The sequence below is a fragment of the Thermobia domestica genome, chromosome 2 (genome assembly GCF_964235325.1).
Source record: "Thermobia domestica chromosome 2, izTheDome1.hap1.1, whole genome shotgun sequence".
Taxonomy (NCBI): Eukaryota; Metazoa; Arthropoda; class Insecta; order Zygentoma; family Lepismatidae; genus Thermobia; species Thermobia domestica.
In genome coordinates this window covers 16,313,685-16,341,265 of record NC_137455.1, presented here as the reverse complement: position 1 = coordinate 16,341,265, position 27,581 = coordinate 16,313,685, and the positions used below count along the sequence as shown (strand labels likewise).

General features: G+C 36.5%; 1 protein-coding gene across 1 annotated transcript in view; it reads right to left on the bottom strand.

The window, feature by feature from the left end:
- Positions 1-27,581, bottom strand: part of LOC145670701 (uncharacterized) — a 546,590-nt gene that overhangs the window by 280,134 nt on the left and 238,875 nt on the right. The window lies entirely within an intron of this gene.

Sequence of the window (27,581 nt, the reverse complement as noted above, 5' to 3'; positions counted from 1 at the left end):
AATTTTGGATAATTCGAAGTTTTTTCGTGTCCCCTTGGACTTCGAATTAAAAAGAGTTCACTGTACTTGGCTGTTATATCTTAGTTTTGGTGGATACCTTTTCACGCTGGATAAGGACTTGGCTAGTGAAGAGTATGGATGCCTGAACAGCAATTAAGAGTCTTCATCCCGGCGAAATTAAAATACCGCTAATTTTACAGTAATTATGTGATATCTTCAAATAGATAAAAAGATAATCGAAATGTGGAACAAGAGCGCCCTAGACAATATTATTTTACATGAGAAACCATTATCACGACTCACTTATCTGCTTTCGATTTCGAGCCATTTTGAAAATCGGCATTTATTTTCGCGTTTCTAAACAGCTGGAAACGGAAAACCACTAGGTGACTTCTGATAACGGTACCTCACGCAAAATAATATTGTCTAGGGCGCTCTTGTTCCATATTTCAATTATCTTTTATCTATTTGAAGATATCACATAATTACTGTAAAATTAGCGGTATATTAATTTCGCCGGGATGAAGGCTCTCAACGGCTCAGAAGACTTATATCGAATTACAGAGTTCCCGATGACATTAGTCTCTGAATAGGCCATATTTTGAAAGTGATTTTTTAAAAATAAATGTTGTGTAGAGAGGTCCATTAATCATATTTTAGCACCTCCGTATCACCCGCAGAGTAACGGGGCGACAGAAAGATCTGTGGAGACTGAACAGGGAGCACTTTATAGGCTTCGAAGAAAGTTATCAAGGGTCTGCTAAACCAGTAGCTGTTGGGACCTAATTATGTTCTGTTACAAATCCTAATTAATAAAGACAAAATCTCTCCTGCACTGAAAAATTTTCAATTTTGAATCTAGGTCGTGGTTCCATTCACCTATTCAGAGATGTAGTGCTGAATCTATGATTGGTCGAAACGAATGCCATTTAATCTAAAGCCAAGAAATGTGGGTAAAAATAACATGAAGGAATCTATATATATCTAAGTGTGTTAAGGTTATTTCATAAGAAGAATTGGTCAGTACTTCTACTTTGTTGAAGTCAAAGGAGTTGTAAATATTTATGATAGACGGCACGCTACACATTTGATTTAGCAACAAAAGAGTGTTTGGTGTTTGGTAGTGGCTTCAAATCTGTAGAAAAATGGCCTGAAAAAGATATAGATACTTTGTGAGTGTTTGTATAAGATATATGAAAGTGAAGAATGAAGAGTCTGCAATGTAATACGTCTAATGGTTAGTAGTCGTATGGTATATTAGTATTTATACTATAACAAGTGAAATAACAACTTGTTTAAAGTGTAATTTTTGTATATGTGCCGGAGACGTGATTCACCGTCTAGAGACTATATGATGAAGTGTGGAGAGATATGTTAGGAACCACTCGGAAAGATAGGAAAAGAAATTACATGGATCAAAAAATGATAAGAGAAATAGATATTACCATGGAGGTAAATACATTGAAGTGACAGTAGGGTGGGCATATTGCAGAAACAAATGATGATCAGTGGACACAAGTAATCCTTGACTGAATACCAAGACAAGAAGTGATCTAAGGAACGTCCTATACAAGGTAGATAAGGAAATCAAGGATAACTGAGCGGAAAACGTAGGAAAATAATGTCCCCAATACCACTATTCATATTCATTCTATCGGTATTTCTATCCTTTCTTTCGCTACTCCTATTCTTTTTTGACTACACCTATAATTTCTTTAGCTACTCTTATTCTTGATTTCGTTACTCTTATTCTTTCTATCCCTATTCCTATCCTTTCTTTAGTTATTTCTATTCTTTCTTTTGTTATTTCTATTCTTTCTACTGATATACCTTTTATTTTTTACGCTAACCCTTTTTTGTTATTCCTATTTTTTGTTTCACTGCACTTATCCTTTTTCCTTACTCCTATTCTTTATTTTGTTATTCCAATTTATATTGCTATTCCTGTTCTTTCTATTGCTATTCCTATCCTTTCTTTCGCTATTCCTATTTTTTCTATTGCTATTTCTATTCTTATTTTCACTATGCCTATACCCTTCTTTCACTATTCCTATTCTTTCTTTCACTACACCTATCCTTTCTTTCGCCTTCCCTATTCTTTCTTTCGCTATTGCTATTCTATCTTTCACTATTCGAAGTTTCTTTCACTAATCTATTCTATCAATCACTATTCCAATTCGTACCTTCACTATTTCTATCACAGAAGAGGAAAGTTGGACAGAACTTCCTCCACCAGTGAATTGATAGTGGTTGATAATGTCTATAAAGCCAAAAATTATTATTATTATTATTATTATTATTATTATTATTATTATTATTATTATTATTATTATTATGCTTTTTAGTTTTTAGACATGTAAGTTATCTGATCTATTGTTTACTTTTAGAAACTGTATTTTCATATATTGATGTTAGGAAACTGAGCAGTAGCGTAATATCAGAGCCTCATCACAAGATTGTTGTAGCGCATCAGAATGCGCGACCCACAAGCACTGGTTTATATTGAAAATACTGAGAACTCTATTCCAGGATTTGTCCATAATTTTGAAAACAAATATAACAAAACCGGCGCAGAAGTCGAATAACCCTTTGGATAAGTTCTACACGTTGATATCCTATAAAAATGTAAATTTCAAAACGAAAACTACCTTGAAATATCTAGCCTCCATGAGAGAGAGAGAGAGAGAAAAAAAAAACAGCCTTTGAATTCTATCCCGCATTGAGACATTCACCGAACTTTAGAAGAAAGCAAACAAGATTCGATATCGTGATCTGTACAAAGAAGCGGTAAAAGAAAAAAAGAAAGAGATCTGCGGAAGCCAGAACTCGTTACAAACTTCTGCGAAAGTTCTCAGGGAAAGAGGGGGATATGAGATATGAAGCACAAACTTCCTGAAACAGAGCAGTGGCACATCCTCAAACAGTACAACTTTCAACTCTGTTTGATTCGCTTCTGTGAATAATAAATATCTCGACTGGAAGCGAGAAGAAATAATAATAATAAAATCAAGCAAAAAAACGAGAACGACTGCAACGTAAAATTAACAAAGTGGAAGATAACAACTTGAGGGGAAGAAATGATATCGAAGCGCTTTTACCCTTCACAAAATGAGACACGTTTTCTATCTTCATAAGATACTGAACTGAAACATACAATGGTGAATCTCCTTCTTCATATTCTTCTTGATAACAATTTGTTATTACAGTAGAGTACCGATTATCCTAGATAATGTGGGCCGGATCTATCTCGGTTAAACAAAAAGTCGGTTAACACGGATGGATGCATAGAAAATTTTATGCAGTATTTATTATTGTTGGTTATTGGTCTTTTTCTGCGATTACATAATAAAAAAATAAGGTACTGTTTAGCGTACACACATTTCTTTTTAAAAACTCTTTTATAGTCTTCTCCTTCATTAAGCTATCTCGTTTTTTGGTCGCTATATTGCGCAGACGTTGCAACATCATAATGTCAGCTAGTGTCGTGTAGTCTTGCTGTTCGATATAGAGACGTGCCTTCTCAAACTGAAACTCTAGTCATGCAGCAATTAAAGCTCGTTTGCTTAAGTGTGGTAATGTCGAGCGGGGTCGTTATCTTTACGCGAGCCTTACTTTGGTTTTTTACTGAAACAAATGGCTGCAGACCAGAGATGGTCATTTTTTCTAACCCTCCCTCACCCTCACCCTCCATTGACGCCCTCCCCTCACCCTCCCTCACACTCACCCTCCATTGACGCCCTTACACTCACCCTCCCTCACACTCACCCTGAATTACTTTATCGCCCTCACCCTCCAACGCCCTCACCTTCAACTACTAAAATGAGGGTGAGGTGAGGGTGAGGGCGGCCCTCATGAGGGTAAAATGAGGGAGGATGACCATCTCTGCTGCAGACTGCTTGTCATTGTAACCTAGTTTTTAAATTGTTGCTTGCTTGTTTGGATTAAGCTCGGATAACGCGGAACCTCGGTTAATCGAGACTCGGATAATCGGGACTCCACTTTAATTAACATGTACAGTGAGAAAGTACGAGGACAGAACTAACTGTAAGCAGAATACTTTAAGCCACAAGGTTTACAAGTAGTAAGCATGCCGTAGTTAGGAGTATCTGTATCACTGTTAGTAGTAACAGTGTCACTGTTAGTAGCATGTTGTTGATACTAAACTCCTAACTTCATTAATAAACATGAAAATCACAACTACATATTAATCCTTTCGAGACAGGCTCATTTTTGGCGTTTTCGTAGACTTTCTATTAATGAATTATAACTCAAAGACTATTTACTCAATTGATACGGTTGATGCCTTGTTTTTTTTTTTTTTTTTTTTTTTTTTTTTTTTTTTTTTTTTTAGAAGAACGATGTGGCAATTTTATGACCTAAGTTGGATTGCAGTGTTGCCAATGAGAGGGAAATATAGGGGTGAAAATTTACAAAAATTTCCTAACCGAATTTTAAAATTTTTGGAGCTTGCACCACTGTTGCCCCATTTGTCCAAGTCACCTCAAAAAATTCCTTGGTGTGTCGACAACGCACAGTGAAAACGTCAAGTCGTTGGCTGCCATACAAAGACAGAAAGAAAAAAATCTCTCCCATCGTACACACGAAATTTTGACACTTTTCCCGCCTCAGAAGCAAAAATCAACAGTTATGCAGGTGCTGCAGCTTCCCTAATTGTTCTATTGAAACTTTCTATGGTGTGTTGTGTTGGCCAAACACGAGGATTTCAGATACTGGTACGTTTGTTCCAATGTAGCCAACAAAAGGGAAATTATAGACGGAAAGTGGGATATTTCTTTCGAATTTTTCACCTAAAATCGGAAAATAAATTTTTCTGTGGCTGTAAACACTGCTACCTGACAGACACAAACTATCTTAAAATAAACTTTGGTATCTCATTAATATATTCTACAAGTATCGTGACAATATCTCATAAAGTAAGCATGTCATTTAAAAAAAAAATCTCATTCTAGGCCCTACCTAAAAAAAACCTTTCCTAGGTCTACTGTAAACCTCAACTGTACCAGGGATGTAATGGGGCGTATACGGGAGTATACGGCGTATACCCACCTAAAATTGCTTTAGTCCAGCGTATACTCACCTTAAATTTACGAAAGAATGAGCGTATATTGGGGTGCGTATACGCCAAGTAGTCTTGTGTATACGCTATACTTTTGAAAACGATCAAGCGTATACCTACCATTAATTCTACCATTACATCATTGAACTGTACTACCTCTAATTATCCAAGTGAGACTTTCTATGGTACGCTCTGTAGGACAAAGACGAGGCTTTCAGATACTGGTACATTTTTTACCATGTAGCTAACAAGAGGAAAAAAGGGATATTTACCGAATTTTCCCCCTAAAATAGGGAATTAAAATTTTCTGTGGCCGGAAACATTGCTACCAGTCAGATGTAGACTATCTTAAAATGTAGACTATCTTAAAATAAACTTTCGAACACCTCTACTATATCATACAAGTATTATGTCGATATCTAAGAAATGATGCTTGTAATTAAAAAAATAAAAAAGATTAAGATAAACAGAAAAGTAAAAAAATCAGGGTTTAGAACCTAAATTCTAATTTTTCTTCCGCCCCCTAATTACCCAATTGTAACAATTTGCACTTGTTTTTGTTCAGTAAGAACTGATGTTCGACTGGCATAAGTTGACTTGCATTCGTGCGTGTAGGTACGGATTTATAAACATGAATTTCGAAAATTTTTCTAACCCCAATTAGGGAAATTTTAATATCCCTAGTTGGAAATACTGATCGTGGGAAGTGGGAATGGTCCAATTGATCTCAACAGTGTTGTCAGATGGCGGGAAACTTCCCGCAAAACGGGAAATTGTTAGCATTGATGGGCATGCGGGAAATTCTGAATAAAAATGGGAAATTCTGTCAACTTTTCTTCATTTCATGTCTCTCACTCCTTGTCTTCATCTCTTTGTACATGGAATAATTCTTGGATTGGAAGCGTCTTCGAAGGTCAAAAGAACCAGAACAGCAAGAGGGTCTTATTCAGGGGCGTCATTTCGGACTTCGCTTGGAGGGCAAGAGCACCCCCTCATAAAACTTTTGCACTTTGGTACTAGTATATTAGTAGACAATGGATTAATGTATATGTATTCCTCAAACTCTAGGGTGGGGAGCAATTACCCTTTCCTCCCCCTAAATGACGCCCCTGGTCTTATAAACCCAACCAAAGGAAAATATGTACTTCTGATTATTAGTTATTTGATTTTAATTTGAAGTTATCAATATAATGATTAATTAATTAATTATTAATGATTAATGCTCTTTCTTGGCGGGAAATTTTGCAAGCGATCGGGGAAATTTCAGAGCTTTGGGCGGGAAGTCTGTTATTCTGAATCTAACAACACTGAGTTGAGCTTCAACATAGCACGAGATTCCGTTGAAATGCTAACTGTCTTCAACACTATCGCATTACTCTACGAACAAATGGAAAATTCCATGATACAACAATATTGACAACAATCTTGAGTTTCGAACAAATACTGGATACATTTGTGAAGGAACTTTTAACAGGAAATATTGTTATTTGGAAGCGATACCATCTGTTGAATGAGGAAAGAAAGTGTCGAGCAGTTATCTTTCACAGCTTCGGCGGGAAAATAAGAAGAAAGGATCCGTAACTTGATACACTTTATCTGTAAACTCAAGAAGCAACACACTATTGACTTTGTGTTCCTTCCGTTCGGAAGCCAGAAAGAGAGAGAAAGAAAGAAGAGGGAGAGAGAGAAAGCTTTGCTGCTGATAACGTTTCGATAAAGAACCGATATTACCATCCATGACCTTCAGGAAACGACACTTCTACAATCTTATCGTTACCATGCAGTGTTGCCAGACATGAAGATTAAAAAGTAGCGTGGTCGTGCTTCAAAAGTAGCGGATTTGAACTGCTTGTAGCCCAAATATAAAAATAAATTCTTTGCAGCTATGTAGTTTTATTAATTATACATACATACATACATACATACACACACACACACACACACACACACACACACATATATATATATATATATATATATATATATATATATATATATATATATATATATATATATATATATATATATATATATATATATATATATATATAATTTTTTGAAATGAATCAATTTTTGGTGGGGCGCCTCATTATTTTTCAACTTGAGCTTTGTTTTCAATTATATGTTATTTTATTTATTTTATGTAAATTTATATCTTTTTTATTTAGGGGAGGTTAGATTATATTTTGTGTGGTTAAATCTGATTAGACTAGGCAGAGTTAATTGGATTTAAGGTTAGGTTAGTTTGGGTAGGATATGTATAATTTAATATTATTTATCACTCAAAATAATATTTGTGGGGCCGCGGTGGCTCAGTGGTAGAGCGTTCACCTCTGGTGCTTGGGGTTCCGGGTTCGATCCCAGGCCCCGCCAAGTGAACTTTGTGGTGGACAAACACCTTGTGCGAGAGTTTTCTCGGGGTTCTCCCACTTTCTTCATTCCACCATTTTATTCATAACTCATCATCACCGTCTCCTTTAGCCTAACCGGCATAATCGTGGGACGTAAAATTCGAAGATTTCATTTTCAAAATAATATTTTACCTATTTTTCACTACATTACAGTCGTACTTGAATTGCACAATTCTTGATCAATAGGTATAAAATATAAATTCAATGAACCCACAATCAGCTCACTCGAATAAAAGTCACGTGCTGATTAGTTCCGAGTAGTAGGGTTAATTTATATTCATTTTTGTCTAACTCAGCGATATTTTATAAATCGTAAGATCAATTAATAATATAATAAGTAGAAAGTTATTTATTTCTCATTTTCTATTCAAAATTGCATGGCAAAAACGTATGTGGTCTCCTTATCTTCGTTTTCGGCTAGTTCTTTGTGATAGATTGTCGAATTAAGTCTGAGCAGTTTTGCTATGATGTGAAGTTATAATGGCATATATTTCATTCTTCAAACATCACTTTAACACGGAGAATTGAAGAAAGAAGTTCTTGCCCCATTTTCTTTCGAAGTTTTGTTTTTACAGTTACTCTCGAAAACATTATTTGACAAGTTGCATTGCTAATTGGTAAGGGGTACACAATCAGTGCAAATTGAGACAATTCTTTCAAAACGAAATCACCAGCAGATTTTTTAGTGGTTATTACTTTGCACCAGAAATCTGCTCCATTTGTCGGTATGCCATCAGAAAAAATATTTTCCCAGTCCATTTTTAGCAGAGAACGCCATTAATTTTGTATCTCACCAACCTGAGATCCCTTAGATAATAATTCTAATGGTAGAGCGGAAAATGGTGGGCGTATTGAGATAAACATATTTCAGGAGAAAAGCTACGAATCTTTAGTAGAATAGTCTTATTTCAGGCAATATGATTTAGTAGTTGCTCACCACCGTTTATCAACTTATATAGCTCCATTTAAGAATCACTATGCAGAGCAGATCTATGAAACCAGTTATATGTTTCTCTGACAGTGAGCAAATAATTCACATTTCCAGGCAATTCCTCTGATGCATGTGAACAGGATAAATGAAGAGAACGTCAAATGTACTTTATCAATGTTATATTTCAGTTATCCTTTTTCGTGCGTATGTAAAAAGAATTATTATTACCGCACAGGTTAGATGCACCATCAGGTGCAATACAAAAGCTTTGTTGAATATTGATATCAATACGAGAGAAAAATAAATAACAGCATCATGCAGTATCTAAGTAGTACGATATAATAATAATTGTGACAGGAATTGAGATAGTATTCAAATATCCATTGAGTTACAATATCTAGTAGTTCTACATAAGTATAAATGCTTCACAAGAAGTATCGGTTGATTCATCAATGATAAGATAAAAGACATGATCTTTAATTTTATATATGAAAATAAAAAAAGTAGCGTATTTTGAAGATTTATAGCCCACAGATGATTACAAGTAGCCCAAAAAGTAGCGTGTCGCCCAATTCGAAATATTTGTAGCGAGGGCGCTTTAAAAATCGCCCAATCCGCTACTTGTAGCCCAATCTGGCAACACTGTTACCATGTTGTCCATATGACAGGGTTTCAGACGTTCTTTGCAGCTAGCGTAGGGAATGTCTTCAATGGCCGACAGCTTACAATGAAACGGCTTGTTCTGCACCACCACCGTATCTTGAAGAGTGAACAAACAAAACACTTACTGCGGTAAAGATTATATTTCCAAATGTTATCACAGGGTTCTGGAAATGGGGGTCATTGATAAATAGATACAGGTCTTTTTCAACAAACTTTTTGTATCACATACCGTATTGCCTCTATTTACATCAGTTAGTTGTTCTTATCATCGAATTAAAACGAACACTGAATTACATCTAGACCATATTTATTTATTCTCTATACATGATCGTTGAACGCTAACGTGATAGATATAATGCCGTTTCAATATTATGCGATACACTTAAACAAGTGGTTCTCAACCTAATTCTTATCACGACCCCCATTTTTATCACATCCTCTTGCCAGCGACCTCCTTGTAATTTTTGGTTTGTAATAAGCTTGTATGGGATTTTTAATATACCTGTTGCTGAGATCTCACGATATCCATCTATTTCTACAATAGTAGAATCCATTTTTTGTATACAGTAACTTTCCCTAAAAGCGAAAGGATTAAAACCAAATTTAGTCAGTTCATTCATTCACAAATATTGAATCGGATCCGCCATACTGTTTCAAAATGGAAGCCATTTGAAAATTTTAAAACTTCCTAACTCTCTTAATTTTGGGTCATACGATTAAAAAAATAAAGCGATTTCTAATTTTGGTTTTTTAAAAAAAACTTGGACAGTCGTTAAAAAAGATATTAAGTATTTTAAATGACTTCATAATGTAAGTCACGAAGATTCAACCGGACACCACCGCACTAGTGAAATCACACCATGTTCAGGTATCTCATTAGCTTTCAATTTTAATTGTATTTCAATATACAGGCTTTGTTGCATTTGTATTTTTCTGGTATTTCAATATGGAGTTCTCATTAGTTTCATAATGTACCTCTTTCATTTAAATTGATTTTTAAACAACTCTGCACTTGTTGAAAACATTTAGTAGATCTATTTCTTCTTGTTCTTAACAGTATGTATAAAAATAAAAACGACTATCAGAACAAAACTCAAAATAATATAAAAAATATTTTCCGGTATTAGATTCTAGTTAATATTTATCTCTTCCGCTTATCTTCGCGATCCACATGAAGCCCTCTCGCGATCCCCAGGTTGAGAAACCCTTACCTAAACTATTGAAACTTCCAAGAACTGTAATTTCAGATTTCCCCAGAAGGGTCTTTCAATTACACGGTGGATGAATATTCTTGAAACCCACATTGAGCATGAACCACGATATGGCTCCGAGATGTGGGGCCGGGAAGTGCATGAGGTTTTAAAACTCCAAAGGGGGGGGGGCATATTTGAATTTCTTTTCTTTGCTCTTAATCCACTATCTTGATAACATTTACACTCATTAACATTTATTCAAAACATCATTCATCGCGAAATGATTGAACAAATGATTCCATTTTTTTGTTTTTCATTCCGTTCTTCTTTTGACTCTGGCAGTTAAAAAAAAAATACAACAATATGACGTTCGAGATGGCTCAGTGATGGTACACTTGCTTTTGATGTGTGAGATTTCTGGTTTTCTCTCACCTCCAGTTCAGTAAGTTTTGTGGTGGACAAACGCCGTGTGCGTAGACTTTCTCAGTGTGTTCTGGTTTCCTCCAATTTTCTTCATGTTATCATCAGTGGTGCTATTCAGCCGGTTTGCTAGGACCAGTTGTTAAAACATTTCAAATTCGCAGAACCGTTTGTTAGACCCATATATAACAGTAAATTTTACCGTTATACACAGGAACAGTAAATTCTAGTTTAACCATCTTTGTTTTTTAGAAATTCTTACATTTACAGGGTTAAACATAACATCTCTCAGAACAAGATATAAGTGTTTTTTTTTTCTTAATCTCAAGTGCTCACATATCAAGAATGAGAGTTGGGATCACATGAGTGTAGTGGTGAGAATTATCTATATTTGAAACGCGCAATACCATTATCAACAACTAGCAGCGTTCACCCCGCTTCGCTGCGGTCACCCTGGAACGCAATAAACTTTGTTACTTAGATAATTTTTACTTTTTCGCTTTCAAGTGATATGATAAAAACCATAGAAGATTGGAGTAAATGTTAACATTATATCGCCTGTCATTTATGTTAACCCGCCGAGTGACACGGTCATGTGGGTTGCATATAAATACGGTTAGATTTAGCTATGATGAGCTAACAAAGGATTTGTACGTTATGGACACTTGAATGGTCAATTATCTCAAGACACTGGTAATTGAAAATTAAAGTGATATGATAAAAACCATCTAGGGTCCAAATCTTAATAACCCCCCAAAAATGAAAGAAATTGGTTCAGCCGTATTAGCGTGATGAGCTAACAAAGGATTTGTACGTTCTCTTTTATATATATAGATAGAAGATTATCGATCCATTGCTGGATTAAGATCTTTCCAATACTTTATAAAAAAAAAAAACATCTATCTTGGATAATTTATTTCCATGATATTCGCAATGCTACCTAATTTCGTCACACCACCTTGTATTAGGATGATGTGTAGGTCTTTACTTGTCACTTGAGGTATCCAGTAAAAGATCTGCTTTTATCTACATTGTTTCCTAAGAGAGTTATATCTATCCATCTGCTCTCTCTCTTAGGGTTTAAAAAATCAGAGAGTTTTAAAAATCAGAATAATATCATTGGTTATCATTATCATTTACCCCTTTATTACCGTCTCCTTAGCTTCGATGCATAATAGTTAAACTAAAACAAATGACAGTCGTCAGAAGAAGTCATCCTATCTTCTTTAAACTTAACAAGGTATTAGGCCTTGATCTCATTAGTAAGCATGTGAAATACTTTCATGTGCGGACCCTTGATTTCCAAAATATGGGCTATCAAGGTAACGATTTGAGCTTAGTGTACACACATGTGACCTCTGTCAAACTCGGGATGGAAGTAGACCTTAATTAGCTAAAATCAATGAAGGGCGATTTCTTCCGCAACAGTGAAGCTAACTCTATGAGGACTAGCTCAGGAGAGTAATGCTCCCGGAAGTAGGAACGAGAAACACAGTTCTGATTGGTTGGCGTTATCTATGTCTTGCCACGTTGCATTCAAATAGGAGAATTCAAAGAATTGTTATTGTCGGTCCTCGTGGCCGAGTGAGCTAGCGCTATATGTCAGTAACGAAAATCTCTTTTGGCGTGAGTTCAAACCCGGCCCGAGGAAAGTTTATTACTTTTTTTTTTTTTTTTTTTTACATTTTTATAACACTTTTGAAATTAAAATAATACGAACATAATACTCAAAAATGTGATTTACTTACTTTTGTATAGATAAGTAGTAGTAGTAGTAGTAGGAACGGGTTAGAAGCCCCGCAGAGCTCGTTGTGTTCCCCTTGCACTCCATGATATAAGACTCGTTTTGTTCCCCTTGTACTCCATGATATAGATTTTGTGACCAACTTAAAACAACTGGCTAGGATAGCGCGTAAAACAGCTGGCTAGAGTAACGCGCGAAAAAAACGTACTTCCGGGAGTATTACTCTCCCGAGCTGGTCGTACTCTATGGCCTATGGAACTCCAAGGTTCAATACCGCATTCACAAAAGCTCTCCATTGACTTCTATCCTAGGAAAACTGGATTCATGTTTCTGCGAGATCCATTTTAATATTATCCTCCCATCTGCGCCTAGGTCTTCCTAAAGGACGTTTTCCGATTGGATTTCCAGTTAAAACTTTGAAAATATTCCTACTTTCTTCCATTCTGGCAACATGACCTGAGCCTCCTAGATTTGATGACCCTAAAAATGTTTGGTGAACGGTATAAATTATGCAATTCCTCGTTATGAAATTTCCGTTATTCGCCATTCCCGTTCCTCTTGGGTCCGAATATTCGTCTCAGGATTTTATTCTCAAACACTTCCGGTCTATGTTCTTCCCTTAAAGTAAGCGACCCTCTTTCGCAACCATACAGAACAACAGGCATGATTATAGTTTTATATATTTTAACCTTCAAATTTTGCGGCAGAATTCGCGATGACAAAAGATTCTGAGATGAATAATAGCACGAATTTCCTGCTTTAAGTCGACATTTAATTTCTTCGTGGATATACAGCTCACAGATGACGAGAAGAATCCTAAAACAGGGGAAGCGGGGAAAGGTCAACGACGCGGTCAAGTCCATTTTGGTTTTTTGAGGTGCGGTCTATACTTAAATGTCGTCTGCTGCTCCGGGTAGTTATGTGTGTGCTATTTCGGTGTTGTCATTTGAAACCCCCGTGCGAAAAGTGGGCGAGCCCATACCTACGTCACACTACTTCTGCTAGGGTTCTTCTCGTCATGTGTGAGCTGTAATTTTGGTGTGGTTGATCCAAAATTGCACAATTGATGTAATTGATCCTAGATATCTGAAAGTTTTCACTTTGTCGAAAGTATTAAATATTATGACGGCAATTATATTTAAAAAATAACCTGTCTATCACTTAAATACGTATAGTAATTGTCAAATACATATTTTTGGGATGAAAACTAGCCGTTCTAACCTTACTTTCCGCACAGACATTGTATATGTATTACTGATGAAAAATTTGCCCTTTGCTGTAAGGATTCTCTCCAAGGATTTCCTAGCTTTTAACCTTGCATTCTTCGACAAATTGCGAACCAGTCGAAAAAGGAAAAGCGTGAAGTATCGGTGTGGGAACTCGACGTGCTGACCACACATATCATGTAAGTAGAAACCTTCTGACAGGCCCAGAATCCCTTGTGAGCTGTGAAGCCAATAAAAGTGTGACAAGAGTCGAGATGTGTAGTAAGCAGTCAAGAGCCATGAAACTGAAGAACGTTGAAGCAAATGGTTTCCAGCAACGTTCTGCTCCCCCACCACCCTCACGCTTCTTTTTCCTTATCAACAGCTTCTATAGTTGGAAACTCTCCGAGGAGTTTGGGACTATTTTCTCTCTCTCTCTCTCTTTCTTTCTTTCTTTTTTTTCTCTCTCTCTCTCTTTCTTTCTTTCTCTCTCTCTCTCTCTCTTATCCCCCTCGGCACTTCCTAGGAAATTACTCCTCCTTGCAGTTTGCCGTAGGAAATCTCTCTCTCTATAAGTAATCTCGCCGAAAAAATAGCAGCAAAGAATGCTGAGAAAACAAGATTTCATTCTTTGAAGAAAAAGTTCTTTTCATGAACTATTTGAGAAAATGTTCTCTAAATGGAAGATGACTTTAATCTCAATTGGAGAGGAAAAATTATGAAACAACGAGATAACCAATCATTTAAAGCATAGTAGTGATCCCACATAAAATAATGAACGCGTTAACCCTTTTAAATCCTGTAATTCAGCATGTGCATCACGAAGAAATAATGCCAGTTGACTATTTTTTACTTCACGTTAATTACACTGTAAGTAAAATAGGTTACCTACTCTTCGTACACATAGAGTTACAGGCTATCATATACAGTACAATTAAAATCCTCGGGCCCGGGCCTGGGTTCACGTAGATTTTTTTTTTTTTTTTTTTTTAGAATAGATTGATATATACATAATAGGTGTGCAAAATTTCAATGTTGTATCTTGAAAACAAAGGGCGGAAAAAAATGTTGAAAGTCTGAATTTAGGTCCTATATACACACATATATATACAAATTATAAAAAATTACTGCGTCATTACTATTTGGCCTAGAGTCATAATTCAAACGCCATTTTCTTCCCTTTCCAACGGTACCACTCACATACCCGTATCATACACCTAAATCGAAAACTCGGGAAAATCCGGAATTTTTCTGAAAAAATCGTCCCATCGGAACACTTGCGCCCCTCGGGAACGCCTCCGGTTTCACGTAAGGACCTTTAAAAAACTGCAAAAATACCCAAAGGTACACACAATCCGTATGCAAAGTTTCAATCTGATATCTTGAAAACAAAAGTTTTTTTTTTTTTTTTAATTTGCCTTACAAAATAGTCATGCCCTTGCGTCCCCTCTTGGCATCGCCAAGTTAACCATCCGGTTCAAAAATGCATCAGGGGTGCTCTTTGGTCCATCCTTGATCTGACCAATAAAAAACGGCTTAAATACCTGTTATAAAACCTTAAAAAGCTGTCAAAGAAGATACTACGCCACAAGGGCGCCCTTGTTGTGGTTTCCAGAGGGGGGCAAGTATAAGCTACATTTCAAATATAGTTTCAAATTTTGCGGTAACTGTTCTAAAAATTCTATTGGGATTTCGATCTTTCGAAGCACACTTTCCTCTAGGGGGGAGCGATCGCCCCACCTTGCCCCTCCTGACGGGCACCCTTGCTACGCCATGGTAACAAAAGTTACCAAAAATCCTAAAAGGGTTACAAGATATCGGAAGTGTCACTGTTCATCTCAGCGACCTAGAAAATTATGAATTTGGCACTAATATCGGTCATTTTCGATCACTTTTAAATATCTCTCCCTATTCTAAGTTGTACTGTGAAAGTGAAATGCTTAAAAAAAAAAAAAAATTCAGGTCCGAACCTCATCAATGTGGCAAATTTGATGGAGATCGATCGGGTGGTTCAACAGTTAAGTTACAAACATAGTCACTTTCTTTTTTATTTATATAGAACATAGAAAAAAACAGTTGCCTTTGGTTGCAAAACCTACGTCTTCATAAGTACTAACAGTATTTCAATAATACTTGGCCAACTGATACCCTACCGACTCCTGGGGCCCCGATAGGAGGAGCAAAATATTGTTTTAAAAATCACGAAAATTTAGATAAAGTTCCAGAATTTCTTGGAAATTTATGGGTCGTGACACATGTGTACCGAATCATTCGAAAGATTTCTCATTTTGAAAACAACGATATACAAATCATGAACCAACGATAATTAGCATACGAACAGGACTTTTCTTTAAAAAAAAAAAAAAAAAAAAAAGTTTTTCTTTTGAAAATATCGAACAGAACATGTGATATACAGGGTCTAGCAAAAAGACCTCCCGTATTTGAAGAGGACGCTGTGTGAGTTGTGGTGGGAATACGGCGGCAGAGAGGGTACCGATCGATAGCAGTATATGTGCCATTTTCAGTAGTCGCAATGGCGTGGCGTAGTGAGCACTGTGCGTTTGCTCTGGAGATGTATATTTGTAATGGTGCTTCCGTCATTACTACTCAGCGGTCATTTCGCAATTTGGTTCGGATTTGACCGACATAATTCTGTTCCGGATAGAAAAAAAAATATTCAAGTTTGGGTATTAAAACTTTAGAGCAACAAGTTCTTCACTTGAGAAAAAAATCGCCTGGGTGACCTCTGACCGTAACAACCCCGGAAAATGTGGCGCGTGTGAGAACGTCCATCCAGCAATCTCCAAAGCGTTCAGCACTTAAGAGACCTCATCCCGGCGAAATTAAAATACCGCTAATTTTACAGTAATTATGTGATATCTTCAAATAGATAAAAGATAATTGAAATATGGAACAAGAGCGCAATAGACAATATTATTTTGCTTGAGGTACCGTTATCACAAGTCACCTAGTAACTTTCCGTTTTCAGCAGTTTAGAAACGCGAAAATAAATGCCGAATTTCAAAATGGCTCGAAATCGAAAGCAGATAAGTGAGTCGTGATAACGGTATCTTATGTAAAATTATATTGTCTAGGGCGCTCTTGTTCCACATTTCGATTATCTTTTATCTATTTGAAGATATCATATGATTACTATAAAATTAGCGGTGTTTTAATTTCGCCGGGATGAGGCCTCTTAAAACAGGTGAGCCAGTCGATTTTTTTCTCAGTGCAGAACCTGTTGCTCTAAAGTTGAATACCCAAACTTGAATAGTTTTTACCGCTACGGACGCCAAAATATGTTACATGAAAATCATTTTCTTGAAAATTAGCCCCAAAATCCTCAAACTTTCCATCAGGGAAATGGCATTATTCGAAACCTGATTCATTTTAAACAGAATGATGTATAAACCATGAATGTAAGGCCATTGGGACACGAACAGCAGCTTCTTAAGTGAATGTGTGCAATCTCCTTTAAAACCCCATGGATTATAGGCAGTGGTGTATTTAGCTTCCGGGCTTAAGGCAGTGGTGCATACAAGTTTCTCAGTTTGAGACAAACGATCTGCCAATAGTGGTAGAATACCTATAACGATGATACGTGATGGATGGTATTAAAACTGAAAATTCTGTCGTGAAGTTGAAGACGTGGTGCATGCAAATTTCTCAGTATGCGGCAAGTTATTTGCCAACATTGACACAATATCTATAGTGATTATATTTGATGGACGGTATTAAAACAGGAAACTCTTACGTGAAGGTAAATAGGTTAACTGAAGACCATGGTGCATGCAAGTTTTTCAGTTTGCAGCAAGTGATCTCGCAATACTGGTAGAATACCTATAATGATGATGCACAGCCGCCACTAGAAGTTCATTTGGTTTGGATTTTAAGCTATAGATCCACGTCTCAAACCCACGACATTTAGTAGTCAAATAGCAATAAAAAACAGTCACAAATAAACTAGAATATCTGTAACTTTATTCAAGGAAATAAGACACAAATTCACTTGACTGTCTTAAATACATGACGTTTACTAAAGTACGCGAAAATCTTAGGAGAGACAAAAAATAATACCTCTCTAAAGCCGTCAAGATTAAAAGAAAAGAAATCTTTGCCATCTTTATCCATGTGGCAGTTTGTGTCACGGTTCTTAATCCGTCCAAACAGCAAGATAGGACTTTGGCCTAAGCCTCCCATCCATTAGGATAATTAGCTACAAAACTTTCTGTAAAAACAAAGAGAACGTCTCTTTCGCAATTCCACGTCTACTCTTCCTCCGTCGCTACGAGAATTGAGATTAGGCGCTGAACTGTATTCTCCATGTGCAACAAAATGCTAAGACTTACCTAGCACCCACGCGAAGATTTTAGTCACAGACAGAGAATCCTCTCAGAGCATTACAATTTTCTCAAACTACCTCCTGTAATCCTTTCGCATTCGCAACACTTCCTTCTTTTGTTTATAATATTTTCCATATATTTTTTTTCTATTTTCAAGGATTCTACAAACGACATTGAACAACCCGAGGTTTTATCTTTGCAATCGTGACAATCTGTGTTTGAATCCAGTGCCCTGCCATTTTCATTGAGGATTTTAAGGGTTTCTCAAGCTTCACCAGGTAAATATCGGAATGGCATCTTTAAATAGCCTGAGTCTTGACTGACTTTCTTTTTTTCATTTCCTTTTCCGTTATTATTATTATTATTATAGTTAATGATTCAGTTTGTTAAAGAACAATCATGTATCCGAGGAAGAAAGAATGAATGAATAAAATCTGTGAAAGAAAGAATGAATGAATACGAATGACACACAAAAAAAAGTATAGCAAGAAAACTCTATATCTGAAAGAGTTAAGAAATACACACACACACAATGTTTCGTTCTGAGTATTGTATTTTACGGGACATAAATTGGACAATACGAAAATTAGGTGTTTTCGAAATGAGGGTATGAGAAGAATGAAAAACAGAATCTATCCAAAAACTATTGGGGCTGACTGACTGACTGACTGACTCTATGGCCTACGGAGCCCGCAGGTTCAATGCCACGTTCACAAAAGCTCTCCACTGGCTTCTATGCTTAGCCAACTGGATCCAGTTTCTACTTTGTATTCCTATTTCTGCGAGATCCATCTTAACCCTACAATGCATATTGTATCATATTTGATACAAAATAAATTATGGCTAGTATTAATGTTCAGGTCGTGAGCTGTATCACAAATACATATTGTATCATATCTGACATTTCTCCTGAGCACATTGTTCACCATATATCCGGTAGATGTCGGGAAAATGTTGCTTCAGTACAGAGAGAAAGAAGTGGTGCGCGTGCTTGGCGAAAGTGAGAATAGAAGAGTTTATGGGTCGTCTACTCTGAAGGACAAAGAATAGTTTCGAAGTTGCAAAAATTCCAAGTTCATGAAGTCAGTTTCCTAATTGTTTTTACGTATGCTATAATTTGATTTTGTACGAGAGAGGATCATGAACTGTTGATGCATAATGTATCATAAGTGATACAAAGTATTTTTATATTTTAGCACGAAAAATCACTTTAGGATATTTTTCTACTCGGATATTAATTAGGAGTGTCTTATCATATGCCTGTATATTATTTCACTCTGCTCCTAGGTCTTTCTAATGGCCGTTTTCCCGATTGGTCTTCCAGTCAAGACTTTGAAAGCCTTTCTACTTTCTTCCATCCTAGCTACATGACTTGTCCACCTAAGCCTTCTAGACTTAATGACCCTAACAATGTTTGGTAAACCGTATAAATTATGTAGTTCCTCGTTATGATGTTTCCGCCATTCCCCATTCCCGTTCCTCTTGGGTCCGAATATTCATCTCAGGATCTTGTTCTCAAATACTTTCAGTCTACGTTCTTCCCTCAGAGTAAGCGACCACGTTTCGCAAACTATTATGGCTATATACTCGAAAAACAGTTTATTGTAGATATGTCTACAATGGGTTATTTATTTATTTATTTTTAAATAATACCTTTTGCTTCAATGCATCGTTGCAGCGCTTCTGCCATGCTTCATATGCCGTCTGGAAGTCTGCAACCGTACTTGCAAACTTCCATAGTCTCATAACGAGCAATTAATCTTTCAGTTTCACACAAAACTTGATAGTATACCGCTGTTCAATTGTGAGCTCATCCTTGATTTCTCACAATACTACAAAACAATTGTTCATTCCGAGCGCGATCTACGCTTTGCAAAAGCTTAGAGGCAACTGAATCGAATCGCGTCGTATAGCTGGCATCCTTTTTCAACGTCCTTGCCCATGAAGATCATCCTAACGTTGTAAAATTAAATTGGTACTTATATGGTTCATGGTTATGCCTTGTAGGCTTAACGAGAGTGGGATGACCATTTCCTTCCCAGCAGGTTATGGAAGTAAGTCGAACAGGTCAAATATTTAGAAAATACTATCCCAGTATTCAGCTGGTGAAAATAAAGAAAACCTTTTCAAAAAAATGCCAGCATGAGGTTCAGTCTCGGTTACTTCCTCTTTCGCAGAATGCAACGTTGCCAAATTTAACCATTTCTGTTTCACAGAATCGCATGAAGACTTTTGGTCGCACCTCAATATTTGAAATATTTGGCGAAAGGAACAAAACACGACCATAAATCTAAAGAGAAGCGGCTTACAATAAATCCTTGTCGCACAAGTGCAATCATAATTTACTGCAACAAGAACAAATTACAAACACACAGACACACAAAATAAAAAGAATCATTTGCATTGAACAATAATGGTATGAACCTTAAAAAATTTAGTATACAGGTGCAAGTCTTAGAATCACTTTGTCTTCATTGGATTGTAATTTCAACTATCCAAATGAATGCAATGAGATACTGTATTAAAGTACCGAATAAGGCCAACCTCGTCACACCTAACTTACACTTAAGAGTCTTCGTCCCGTCGAAATTAAAATACCGCTAATTTTACAGTAATTATGTGATATCTTCAAATAGATAAAAGAGAATCGAAATGTGGAACAAGAGCGTCCTAGACAATATTATTTTACATGAGAAGCCGTTATCACGACTCACTTATCTGCTTTCGATTTCGAGCCATTTTGAAAATCGGCATTTATTTTCGCGTTTCTAAACAGCTGAAAACGGAAAGCTATTAGGTGACTTGTGATAACGGTACCTCACGCAAAATAATATTGTCTAGGGCGCTCTTGTTCCATATCTTGATTTCTTTTATCTACTTGAAGATATCACATAATTACTGTAAAATTAGCGGTATTTTAATTTCGCCGGGATGAAGACTCTTAAGAACCCGAGTACGACTGTCTAAACGTCTCCACAATCTTCTCCGCAAAGTTAAATTTCCTGCTTGCAGCAGCCGCATTCTCGGATTGTTCTTGCTTCAAAAGTAGAATGAATCTGTAATATATAGGGATAATTTATATCTACTTCCTGTTAAACTTGAAACTAAACCTCGGCATTGTTTGTGCTTTTTTCGCTGTTGTTCGCTGTTTTCGCTGTTTTATCAAATTTGTTTCTTATCGCTCTCAAATATCAATAAAAATATAATTAGTACAACGTAAGGAGTCAAATAACAATACAATAAAAAAGCAAACTTTCAAATTTTGTTGTATTTACAGGTGAAAGATTGCATTCAGTTCATCAACATAAGTGTCCGCCAAGTAGTCTAGGAAAACCTGTGCCTCCGGGATGTCGGGTGCATCGTCTTGTCGTATATATCGAAATGCATTAGGAGGAATGTCTTCAAGAGTAGGAACTGGAAATACATCTGCTCTCCTAATCTATTTCCTCATCTCATTATCAGCTTTGTAAATTAGAACCATCCCAAAATCTTGTACCTTTCTCCATATAGATTGGGTAAAATGAAACAAACAAATGCGCAATGTGGCTTGCTGAAATGTTTCTCTTGTAGCATTTATGGCCGCTTGTTCAAAGTCAATCATAAATTCTTGCACTCGAAACTGGAAGCAACAATCTTCAGCTTGTTTCTTAATTTACTGAAGCATGGGCATGTATAATGACTGACTTTTAGTTTACAACAAGCAGAAAAAATGTCCGAAATACTTTTCATGCAATGTATATAACTATGAAAATAAACTGGATAAATTTTAAGTGTTCCATCCATTACTATCTTTTCGTTCCTTTCACTTTCAATTTCTCAACATATAATACAAATATCCGCGTATTTCTGGCGTATTACAGGCTTGCTTTTCACAAACTTATGTAAAATAATAATAATAATAATAATAATAATAATAATAATAATAATAATAATAATAATAATAATAAAATATCTCATTCTACGAAACAGGAACACATGCATAGGATTATTTTTCTGTTCGAAACATGGTAACGCTGAGCGTGAAAAACCAGTTTGTACCCCTTTCTGCGAAACAGGAACACACGTTAGCTAAGGGGGAATCTCTCAATCTTAAAAAAAAAAAAAACGCCAACCATTCGCCTACGCCTGTTCCGCTATCAATTTTGTTAACTAATTAATGTTGTTAGATAATCGTATGTTTTGACATGGTTTTAGAAAAGTTCAATACTTCTGAGAACATCTATATCTGCTTTCGTAATACACATTCCCCTAGCGAATATTTCCCCACATTATAACATCGTTCTGTGGCTTCGTCGTCAAAGACAAAGCGTATTGACATCCAAATTCCAGAGAGATTTTCTCTTCCCAACGCGCTCTGCTTTATACGCAACGCACAGGGACACGAATTCTGAGAACTGGTTTATGTCATAGGGAGAGATCAATAAAGTGGAGTTTGACCACAACTTCTGAAGCTCATTTGACGGGATAATAAACATGTTTAGTTTAGGTTTAATTACGGCTTGTTTGAGGCTTTGGAAGAAGCGTTCCATGCAGGCTTGATTCGTTTGCATCTCTTCCATAATGGAGAGAGACATACGACGGTTTCAAAAGCACATTTCCATAGTTTACACTTCTACAAGAGCCGTCCGTACTAAATGACAGAATTTCATTGTCTTAGTACAAACGATAATGGGAGAGGCATCGCATTCCTCTACAACAATTAAAGCTAACAACAATGGAAAAGTCAAAATGTAGCAAAATCTTCACTTTGAAAATCATAGATTACCTTATTCTGTATTAAATGACAGAATTTTCACTGTCTTAGAACAAGCGATAATGGGAGAGGCATCGAATTTCTCTGCAACAATTAGTTGAACTCAACAATGAATGAGTCACAACTTTGAAAATCTGCAAGGAACAATTGATGCGTACAATCATTATGTTCAAATAGACTGGGAGCGAAAAATATAATTCAATATTCATACAAAATATTTGTCATTTGTTGTACTGTTAATATACATTGAAAAATATGGTGAAAGCAACGCCATCTGTTATTACAGAAAAAAACTTTTTGTGGCTTTACACTAGCCTTAAACAAGACAGTAATGAGGGAATGCGTTGAAATTTTCAAACAGGTAGATACATAAAAAAAAATCGCTTGACGTCGATTCGTTTCTCTTTGGTTGATGTTTTACTCTGCCCTATCTCATTGCAGCATTCCCAAAATGGTATTGCTCATATAGTGGTAATACTACATACAACTGTGACGTCATGTTTCGCTGATCCCCTTCCCAGTAAAGAAGACAGAGAGAATTTTGCGATATGATTTGGTATTTTTGAAATAGTAAAAAAATGTCAAAGTGTATTACAGATAAAAAATATTTTTACGATAATTTTAGTATTTTTTGTAAATTCAAGCAATAACAAGTACAAACAGCTTATGGTATTATTGCTTTCAAATTTATTTATTTATTTATTTATTTTTGGTTTAAACCACCTTTCAATTCAGAGTTGGCTAGTTTAAACCAAGTTTTTTTCCCCCCAAACACTTAGTTTAAACCAGCGGTAGTCCAGTGGTTAGAGCGTTCGACTTACATTCGCATAGTTCCGGGTTCGATTCCTGAACAGTGCTTCCCAATTTTCGGCGTCCACCGAGCGTCATGAGGCAAAATTGGGAGTCACGTGAATAAAAGGCTGACCGCCATTTTGTGGAAAGCGCCAGATACGCCTGTTAGAGATAAGGCGACGCAGCGCACTGACCACGTGTTAGTCGCTAGAATGGACTTAGTTCATCCGGTTGCTAGCAGATGGCGTTGGAGAGGCTCAGGCTCATAAAGGGCCATGATTTAAAAACTATAACCTCCATCATTCTTTTGTTCATTTGTTTGTTGGAGTTGAGCAACTCGTTTCAGCAGAGAGTTTCTATGAGACAGGACCTACTTTTTTTTAAAGTTGGGTCCGAACCATTACTCGGTTTTGTATATGAAAGAGCTAATACTTCCAGCTCGAACTGAACCCAGGCCCACGCATACAGAAGACACGCGTATTAGCCATACCAAATTTTCTGTTTAAAATCTATATAAATTAAAACGAAAGTACCTATGTTTGTAAGTTAATAACTCTTGAACCACCCGACCAATTTCGATCAAATTTTCAATATAAACGAAGTTCGGGTCTGGGATCAGTTTTTATCATTTCACTTTGACGGTGTAACTTAGAAGGGGAGGTGGATATATTCGAAAATGACCAATATTAGTGCCGAATCCATAGTTTTCGGGGTCGCTGAAATGAACAGTGACACTTCCGATGCCGTTTAAATCCAAATTCAGCCCTACAACTTAAGGGAGGGGGATATATTATAAAAATGGTCGAAAATGACCGATATCAGAGAGCGCTTCAGCCAGTAATAGTAAAAAGTGACTAACTAATGGAACACATTACTATGCTTTCTTATTTTAATCCAGCGACGCGGGTAATTGATATTAGCGATATAATAATAATAATAATAATAATAATAATAATAATAATAATAATAATAATAATAATAATAATAATAATAATAATAATAATAATAATAAAGATAATAATAATGAAATTCATATTTTTCATGACTGTACAACAGTACTCTAAAAAAATCTGAAAGAAATAATCAATTAAAAAGCTTTCAATAACTTTTACTTTTACTTGGATGTTTCTTGTTTCTTCACTCGTAAAATTTTCTGGTCTCAGGCTGCCTTTCGCTTTATAGAAAAAAAAAAAAACATATTACAATAAATCGTGAATTGTCGTCGACAGAATTTATTCGTCGAGTTTATACATATACTTAAGATCTGAGCGGAGTTGTGTACACATGCATCCAGATAAAACTACGGGGCAGAAAAAATAACATTTTTATAACCTACAGTAAATCTTTAGAGTGTATTGGTGGTTACAAGATACATATAGGGAAAAAAAAAAAAAGAAAAAAATGTGCATTTTCTGACTCGTCGTATTACGTCCAATTTTGTCGCCCGCAAAAGTAATATTTTTACGATATTTCCACTTAAAAATATAGAAAGGAATATCTTAGTTGCAACCTTTGACATTTAAGGGAGGGAAAAACTGTTTGTTTTTTCGGTTCTCTCTTGCATTCTGACAGGAAATTGCATTTTTTTTTTTTTACTCAGTCGTAGCGCAAAATATTTATACCACTTTTTTTTTTTAACTCTCCTCTGGTGTCTCAAAAATCGTCCAAATTTAACTATAACACAGATTATTATTTTACTGTATTCCATTACTCAAAATTAATACTTACTTTTTTAAATCTTAGTATCGAAGCATTATGGAAATGAAATATGATAAACAAGAACTAGTACACACACAGAAATACTATTTTAACTGGAGCCGGCAGTAAATTTTTATATCAAGAAATCAACATCGTGTCCGTGGGTTTTCTCAGGGTACTCCCGTTTCCTCCTATATTCCCATTCTACCATTCTTTCCATCATTATTCACTTGCTTTAGTTAACGTCTCCCTTAGGCTAACGGGCATAATCGTGGGACGTTAAGCTGAAATATTTCATTTCATTTTTTAACCCATTTAAGCCCAACTTATTTTCTTTTTATGTCTCAGAATTTCGTAATTCTTTCTAAACTTATTGATTCTGACCTCATTTAATATATTTTAAGGATTTTAGTGGTACCAGATGGACCTGTACCAGGTCCTTATTGTAAACAACGAAATAAATCCATAACAAATAATAATCCACTAACAAAAAGGTAAGAAAAATAAATTGTTCCTATTTGGGAATAGTGGGCTTAAATGGGTTAATATTAAGAAATGGTGGGAAGAACACAACCAGAAATACTGAATGATTTCGCAGATTTTTAAGGAAACTAACTGACGAGTGTAATTCAACAACTAGAGAATCAAGTTCGATTTCCGGCGGGAAGTCATGTGGTTCAGGTTTTACGTTAAAACTGTAGGTCCACATCTTATATAACCTTGGCGTTGGAAAGGGACGTTAAACTCTTAATAAAGGAATGAGTAATTTAATAGGCGAAAGTGTTAAGGAGTTAGTTGGATAGAAATGAGCTATGCAGTAATACGTAGATAACATATTTTTGTATAAATTAAATGAAACATTTGAATTAGGATTAAATTTCTGGGGTTTCGGCATATGTTGCTATATTAGCCCGTTACGTATGAGCGATGACTTCCCTCGGTTGATCACAGAAAGGAATGGGAAAGGAAGGAAGTGGCCTGGGACCACTACGTTAGGTACCATTCCGGCATTTCTCTGCTGTGAATGAGGGGGCCGTGGTGGCTCAGTGATAAAGCATGCACCTCTGGTGCCTGGGATCCCTGGTTCGATCCCAGATTGCGCCAAGTTGTGGTGGACAAACACCGTGTACGTGGGTTTTCTCGGAGTTCTCCCGTTTTCTCCCATTTTCTTCATTTCCACCATTTCATTCATTTCTCATCGTCATCATCTCCTTTAGCCTACACAGCGTAACCGTGGAACATAAAATGAAAGATTTCATTTTATTTCATTTCTGCTGTGAATGGAGAATACCCAGGAAAACCTCACTCGGGATGGCTGGTCTGAGAAAGTTAGTTACACTTTTTTTCGACCGAGTGTCCCCACCGGGAATAGAAAACCTTCGAAAACTACCAACAAATTATGTAAACAAGTGTGTTTTGTTTACATTCTAAAACTACGGTAGATTTCGAAGCTAAAACCGAAGTACTACAGACGGTAGAAATATCACTTCCGTTTTCCATAGAGGAATAAGGCCGGAGGTGAAACGAGTTCTAGGGACGCTGAATCCATATCAGAAAACCTTTTCCCGCTATCTCGTAGCGAAATGAGTTCTAGGGTTGCTGACTCCATATCCGAAAACAATTTCCCGCTATCTCGTAGCGAAACGAGTTCTAGGGTTGCTGACTCCATATCCGAAAACAATTTCCCGCTATCTCGTAGCGAAACGAGTTCTAGGGTTGCTGAGTCCATATCCGAAAACAATTTCCCGCTATCTCGTAGCGAAACGAGTTCGAGGGTTGCTGACTCCATATCCGAAAACAATTTCCCGCTATCTCGTAGTGAAACGAGTTCTAGGGTTGCTGACTCCATATCCGTAAACAATTTCCCGCTATCTCGTAGCGAAACGAGTTCTAGGGACGCTGAAACCATATCAGAAAACCTTTTCCCGCTATCTCGTAGCGAAACGAGTTCTAGGGACGCTGACTCCATATACGAAAACAATTTCCCGCTATCTCGCAGCGAAACGAGTTCTAGGGTTGCTGACTCCATATCCGAAAACAAATTCCCGCTATCTCGTAGCGAAACGAGTTCTAGGGACGCTGACTCCATATCCGAAAACAATTTCCCGCTATCTCGTAGTGAAACGAGTTCTAGGGTTGCTGACTCCATATCCGAAAACAATTTCCTGCTATCTCGTAGCGAAACGAGTTCTAGGGACGCTGAATCCATATGAGAAAACAATTTCCCGCTATCTCGTAGCGAAACGAGTTCTAGGGTTGCTGACTCCATATCCGAAAACAATTTCCCGCTATCTCGTAGTGAAACGAGTTCTAGGGTTGCTGACTCCATATCCGAAAACAATTTCCCGCTA